Raw genomic sequence first — 8,132 nt, 5'->3', positions numbered from 1 at the left:
CCTGGCATTAATAGGACGTATTGTAATTGGACGATACCTCCCTCACCTTCTCTCTCTCTCTTTCTCTCTCTCTCTTTGTCTTTTTGTCTTTCTCTCTCTAAAATTTTGGTATAACTATATTTATGATTTACAGTTGTAATACTATTTTTACATTTCAATTAGATGTAAATAATAACATGTGCAATTGTTCTAAATTAGGTCATCTCTTTGTTGAAGCATAAATGCAGGCATCCACAGTGATGAATAGATATTATGCAATGTTCTGCAAAATTCTGCCTCTGCCTCTGTATTTTACTGTCATATACATTTCTGCAGTGGGATCATTGAGGGATGTCCTCCAAGCTATCACATGTCACGTTCCCTGGTATATCGGCCTATATATAAAATATATGTGCGTGTGAGAATGAGAGCCCAAGAGATTGTTCCAAAAGTGTGCATATGAGTGACATTGAGGTATCAATCCCCCCCCCCCTCCACACATACACACTCCTCCAACCCCGCTCTCCCACAGCCTACGAAACCTTCTGAAAATGGAGAACCCACCTGCCAATTATAAAGCCAGTTTTAGAATGACCTTGGTTTGAAAAGGGACACGGGGGTCCTTCCATAGTTTTTCTCTGCAGTGGAGTCCATTACGAAGAGGTCTTGACATCAATACCATCACATGCTGAGCCTTTTTCGACTTCGATTGGATCTTAATAGTCCCCCCAGATGAAACTTTGGAAATGGCTATGTTGCTAAGCCCAATCTCTCTCTCAAACATACATTGGTCTTACTTTCTGGACTTTCAGGGACCTCAGGTATATTCTTTTGCTAAATAAAGAATGTATAGAATAAGCTCTCATACAAAACTGAGAAACAGAACCATTACTACAACTTTAAAATGGTTAAAAAACACACACACAAAAAAGAATAGTGAGAAGGATTGTATACAACTGTAAAATGTGGCCTTTTTAGAACAGAAAGGAGGTTTTTAAAGAGGTCAAATTGTTTGCGCTTCTTACAGTCAGTGTGCATGGATGAGTTTATTTCTCTGCACATTGCTAGTTTGGTTATATAGGTAAGACATGATTTCCAATGCAAGGTTTCCTCAAATAAAAATAATAATGTTATTGAGAAATGAATTACATAATCAAACATAAAGACACAACTTCCTGCTTAGGGACATGATTTTCCCCAAATGTAACCTTTTTGAAACTCACTGAAGTATTTTTGAGTGTTTGGACTCTGTGTGTGACAAGGTGGTGCCAATCCCCGTATCTCTCACCCACCCTCTTTCTCTATCTCTCTGTTTCTCTCTCACTCGCTTTCTTTACACCAAATCCCCAAGCTTTTGGCCCGGAGGATTATGCATTGACAGAGTCTCAGAGGAGAATTTTGAAATGGTGAGAGGAAGGTGCTGGCTGCAGGGCAGGGGGGTCCAGAGGAAACCTAATTAGAAATGCGAGGAGGGGTGCAAGTGTATCTCTACCATAAATAGAGCACATTTCCACGTGTTAAGTACAGAACGGCTCGCCTGATGGAACTTCAAAGTGTAGTGGTATTTTTTTCTCTTTGAACAGATGACTTTCCGAAACACATTTTCAGTGTAGACTCTTGTGACTGAGCCAACATGCACCCAAGCCAGGCAGGCATTAGAAGCAGTAGACAGGAGCCAAAATGATTGCCATTAACTTGTGTTTTCGAGTCAAAATGTGCTTTTTTATTGGTGTGCATGGTTGTGTTGAAGGTGCATTTGGTGTGTGTCAGATTTCACATTTTGACATTATGGCAATCTTGCCTGAATTCTCTGCATCTCCCTTCACTAGTCAGTGAAAGTTGAGTGACAATCCTATTTTGAGACAAGAATGTTAATCTCAGGGGTTGGATTGTCAATATGCTGACTTTGTAGGCAGCAATATTGACAATTCACATAAGTTAGCATTGGGCGCACGTCCTGTAAATCGGAGACAGCTCGCATCAGAATCTGAAAGGAATACACTTATTACCCAGCTTCCTGTGTACGCAACTGTGAACTCACATCCATAAATTTAGGAGGCTGAAGGCAGTTGGAACCAGAATACTCAAGTCACATGGTTGCATTGGGGGTCATTGTGCTTGAGCTTTCTGAAATACACTGACTCAATCATTAAAACCTTTACCCAGCATCTCTCTCAAATAAAAAAGGGACAGCGGGAAACAGTATTGCCCAAGCAAAAACAAACATCTCCCACCGCTTCAGAGTATGTGCCCAGCTTTGTTATCTTAACAAAGCATCTCATTTATCTCTTTCCCTCCTCATTCATCCCATCTTTCATCTCTCTCTCTCAGCCTCGTTCTTTCTTTCTCTCCCTTTCTCTCTCTTGCTCATTCTCTCTCGATGTCTCCAAACCTTTACAGTTCTTGATTTCTGTTGTGTGTGTTTGCCCTCTCTTACTCTCTGTGTGTCCCCCCAACCCACCCTTGTACCCCGTTACAGTTTTTACATCAGACGATGGCACATGGCAGGTTTAGAAGCCCCTTAAGTGAATATGCTGCTCAGTGTTGTGGAACACTGACTGTGATCCATAAGCTAAACCCCCAACCATCCACTGACTATCTTTCTACCCCTCTTTGTCCCTAACCAAAATAACTGACCTAGCATTCAGAATGCTAAAAGAGATGATGAATTATGTATAACTACGCTTTTAGTACTAGTCACTCTAGCATCTAAACATGGGAAGAGATAAAATACTGTGAATGGTGCTGTGTTTCCATAATATTTCCTTGTTTTTTGTTGTTGTTTTTACTTCCCCTGTGGCTCCTTATCCATGAGGTCTCAGTTGGAGGAAATCTATATAATAGCATTTTTTGGTTTCACTTACAGTTACAGGTTATGGAAGCATGGTATGTAAGCATATATCTAACAGTTGTACCAAAGCTTAAATTGGTGAGAACAGAAATTAATGGATAGAAGGAACAGCCTACTTCTGGGCATGGTGTGTCAATGTTATTTAGTTTAATTAGTGTGTAACTGTACAATGCATGTTCACTTTCATGGAACATGAATCAACAGTATGTCTTGACTCATCGAACCACAACATCCTACACCCAGATCGTGACATACTGTTTCTCTCCAGTAGACTTCTGCACCGATCCACTGACACAAAAAAGAAAAAGGCTTTATTCTTTCCCAACCCAATAAATGCATCTACTGCCTGTAAGAATTGAAGAACACCTTACTGTAGTTGTTTTCTAGGTGTTACAGAAAAACTTGATTGTAAAAGTTTGGCTGATAGTGACTGAGAGAGCATACAATTTGGCATTGTAGTTTCAAATAGACAGCCAAATGAACACATTCTACCTGGCATTTGTATTGTGCAGTGTGAACGAAATTGATGTGCCACTGTTTCAATACATGCTTATAATATCACAAGCAATGTTGTTGCGACAGGACACTTTTTTGACTCTTGACTGAAATCCCTGCCATCGCATTTAGTTGGAAAGCAATGGAAAAGTCAGATAACTTCAATATCCACTATACAAAAAAGTTTGAAACCCCAGCAGCACCAAATGTGCTGCCCAACCCCCCACTGACCTTTGCTCAACCTAAACTTGTAAAGTAAATATATATATATATTTTAAACAGCCCTGTCACATGGAGTTCCCATCCAAGCATGACTCAACCGAGAAATTTCCCCTTCAAAGAAAGAAAGACATCTACTACTCATAGAGGAAGTCTAAATCCAGCTGCTTACTCGATTCTGAGCCAGAACCCCCCAGGCTTGTCAAGCCTGGCAAAGATATCTGCAAAGCCCACGGCCCCTTCCTGCCCCTCCCCCCCTGCCTTCAGCCTTTGCTGACAATGACTTGACTAGATTTTGTGTTGCCAATATACCAATGTAGAGCAAAGCTATTTCTTGTCTCATGCAATGAATAGATGCAGTTGGATGTTGATGAACATTACAATCATTGAATAACTCAATTTTGTAAAATGAAATTTTAAGATTGTCTATTCAAAATGCAAACATCTGTTGAAACTTTGTGGAACTGCAAATAATGTCGATTTATTTTGGTGAACAATTAATGTTTTAATTGTTGTTTCTGTTTGGACCCTGTCCATCCCAATTTTGAGGATTTTCAGTAAGATCAACAGCTGTGTATGGCAGTCAACTGGCAGTCTGTTTGTGGGTGTGTTGGGAGGGGGGGGGGGGCATGATTAGAGTATAGCATGGATAAAAATCAATGTACAGAAACCAACAGTGGTTTAGATCTCCAGTTAAACATTTGATATGCAATGTCAATTCAACACATACGTTCTTATTCCCTTTTCATTCACCTTATGTTGAACAACTGAGATGTCTTTGTATGGTAGCTTGGCATGGTGCTCGTTCAAATGGAAACAATGGTCCTGGCAATCTGGCATGGGCAAAGGTGACACTGTGAAAATCACATCACTGGGGCCAATTACCTGATAAAGTTGCCATGTAGAGAACCATTTGGCCTCCTAAAACGAAAAGAAAAGGCGTCATAGATAGGGACGTAGTCTGCCATATCTCTTCACCATTCTGCTGAGCGGGATCTTAAAGCCATGGATGGATACTTTGTGGTCTGTACTGTCTCTTTATTATTGCTGCTGAGTGGGCTTTACAAGCGAGTAGCATCTCCACCAGCTCTTTAGCTCTGCTGCATAATTAGCTTTGCAAGCTTGACTTAAATTTCACTTGTTTTTCTAGGATTCTGTTTGTGTCCTATGGTGTTTCAGGTAATATAGACCCTTTTAGGCAGGTTAGTATATGGGCCACTCTTTAATACAATATTTTCCAGTAGCTTGCTTCTAAATGCTTAGTGTGTTTTGTAATGTATATATTCTTAAGGCACATATATTCGCCTACCATTAATTGTAAAATGTAGTATTTATTTTATTTATTCACTTAATTTTAGTTTTGTTTTTGTTTGTATAACATGTCATGTTTCCCATGATGTACAATGTATCCATGCTATGTGTGTGCTTTGTAATATGTTGGCACTTAACATTCTCCAGGAGAGTGCTCGATTGTCTAATTTCAGAGAGGTCAGGGAAGAATTTTTACAGTTCCCCTATACCGGCCCAAATGGGTGATATGGGTTTTTGCTTCCTTCTGGAAAATTTGTTTCAAACATAAGTGTTTGTAGTCCCCCCCCTCTCCCTTCTGTGAAGCACATTGTGTTGCCTTCTGGTATGAAATGCGCTATATAAATAAAGTTGGATTGATTGATTGATTACATGTGGCACTGTCTTGGGAGAGTGAGGACTGTGTTTGTGAATGTGTGAATGTGTTGTAAGGATAAATGAAACAAAATAATTAACGAATACTTTTTTCAACCATATGGAAATGTGTGTACCAAAGGCAACAGTTCAAGAACAGTGTGTATAGTAGTGTAGTGGGTAGTAGTGTATAGTAGTGTGTAGTAGTGTATAGTATTGTGTACTAGTGTGTAGTAGTGCAGCTGGCTTTGCGGACTTAAAAAAACATCTCAGAACTTAAAAAACTATTTTGTCAACTCATGGGAACTCAATGACCTTTACAAGTGAGGCTTCTTGACAGCCTGAATCTCTGCTGCTTTTAGTTTAAAGTGCACTTTTGCTTTATAATATACATTTAGTTTTGTCTCTAAACTATACTTCTTGGCTGTTTTGCCAAAAATGGTTTGGGTATAGGAAACTTGTGGGGTAAGGTTGGAATGGGATTTCAAGAATCAGATTGGATATTTTGCAGGCTCTTCTTTGGGACCTTTACAGTACAAGGTCTGAACCTTTCTCCACCGACAACATTTTCATCGTAACAACTAAGATATTATCATCTGTTTTGTTGAGGCTACCAACGTAATAATGTTCACACCATGTGAATTATATTAGAAACCATCAAATTATATTTGGATGAGAACCATGAAATAAGATGAACTTTTCCACTCTATGTCAATTCTAAGCATTTGAATAAATTCCAACACAAAGCAACTCATTACATGCTGTTTCAGTAGTAAACTGAACTACACTGTGCATCTGGGTAAGCAAGGCTTTTCAGTGAACAGAGTGTGTCAGATATGTTATTGAGGACTGTTGAATGCTATATGTTATCTTATATTCTATTACTATGCTCTGTGTGCTTTTCAATTGCTATTTACAGTCAAATGTTTAATTCAAAATCATAGTCAAAATAATTTGACTGCTATGGCCATCATCATCATATTCCAGCTCAATGATAATTAGACACATTTCCAGGATGGCACAATATTCTTTGCCAGCCTAATTTCCACATTCAGACAAAATTAATGAAATATCCAATTATAGATAATGGACTACCTATCGCCTTCCCAGAGTCCCCAGTAACACCTCCTGCAGGGAGTGAATTATCATTATGTTACCATGGCAGCCATGGGTTGGGTTGTTATTACCTGTGCATGTGTGAAAAGACAACCCGGTGTGACCAAGAGGTGTACTGCGATGTGCGAGTGTGAGGTGTGATTGTGTGAGATCATATTAGCAATGTGATGCAGTGACTCTCAAGAGAGGAACCAGCACAAGACAAGTCAAGACAAAATGCCTTGTATAAAAATAGATGATATAGAATCGGAGGAAGTGAAGGTAGAATGGTAGTGATTTACAACCACTTTCAAAATATGAATTCCCGTTTTTCTTTTTTTTGAGCAGGGATTATTATTTTTCTTTCAATTTTTGATGTAGCTTTTGCATACATTTTAGTGTATGACAAATATATTCAGCCATTCTTATCAGTCAGGTCAAGGATCATGTTCCATAATTCAGAAAGGTCTGGCCACACCTAAAATGTCCCTGACCAATACAATACGTGTTGTTTCCCTCTTGTTTCAAATCTGGGGTTGATTGCTCTAATATTGACCATATGGCATTTAAGGATTCAGAAATGCAAGTGCTCCCTAGTTCTGGATGTTAAGCCGTGTGTGGGCGCTTAAAGCATGTGTTTTGGAATAACTCTGGCGTCTTGGTCATTTCAATTGGATCCAGCTACCAGTAGAGGACTTTAGGGAAATGTAGTGCCTCTGGCAACGTAGTTTCCTCTAAATTGAGATTGTCCTATTGAGTTTTAATTGTAGGCTCATTTGAAAGGACTTACTTTGCATAATTACCTAGGCATGTTGAAAAAGAAAACAAAGACACAAAGAGTTCATCTTTTTGCAAACAGAACCTAGAAGGTTTTGTATTGGTACTGAAAACACACTACTAATCTGCTTGTATGGGGAAATGTCAGGTCAGGAGACTGGTTAGACTTTAACAGACGTTTTGACCAGACTGAGGTACATTTATTCATCACAGATGTCCTAAAAATGAATTTTTTACATTTTTGTGGTCTGTGCAAAATCTCAATGTAATCCGCCCGGGATTGAGTCTCATATACTCTACCAGGGGACTGTGGACATTATTGGATTACAATGTCTGTCAACATTGTAAGCACAACACACATACAACATTCTTCTAGCAGCCCTTTCATTGTCTCTACTTTACTTCTGGTCCACTGGCACATAGATCTAATAATGTACCTAGCATCCCCTTGGCAACTCCCTGTTGCGGTGTGTCTCATCAACAGCTCATCGGCGGATGCCCCACTGCCTCATGGGAACTGCCCACTAGCTCCATACACACCCCATGGATGTGTTTGTTCTGTCCTACTGTGAGCTTACAACTGGGCCAGTTCTAAATGATTCATAACACTCAAATAGTAGACAAATGGGCTGGTCTTGCATGCATGTGCTTATAATGGACTTTCATGTTTTTCTCTGTGTAATTTTGGACATGTAAAGCAAGGTATTACCAAATTAACTCATAGACCAGTTCAGTAAAAGAGGTTTCAGAACATTTTAAATCAAATATGCTTGTTGAAAATGCAGATGATCAATCACTCTTTAATATACATTAATATGTTGGTTTGCTCTTATTCCTAGGTTCTCAGTTGCTTAAATGCCCCATCTATTTCCCGACAGCCTTTAAAGTAAACCTTTAAACTGCTGTTGCACAGCAACAACGTTTGATAGATGGGCTGATGTGGATGTCACTATGTGAAGGAGACATACTCCAACAAGGCGATCTATCAGCGATGATACTGCAAACAGGCCATTGGGGAGAGAAAGAAGCTGGAGGACACCGCTTGCGCAGCATG

The sequence above is a fragment of the Hypomesus nipponensis genome, chromosome 21 (assembly GCF_054491055.1).
Source record: "Hypomesus nipponensis isolate SF chromosome 21, ASM5449105v1, whole genome shotgun sequence".
NCBI lineage: Eukaryota > Metazoa > Chordata > Actinopteri > Osmeriformes > Osmeridae > Hypomesus > Hypomesus nipponensis.
This window is presented reverse-complemented; position numbering follows the sequence as displayed.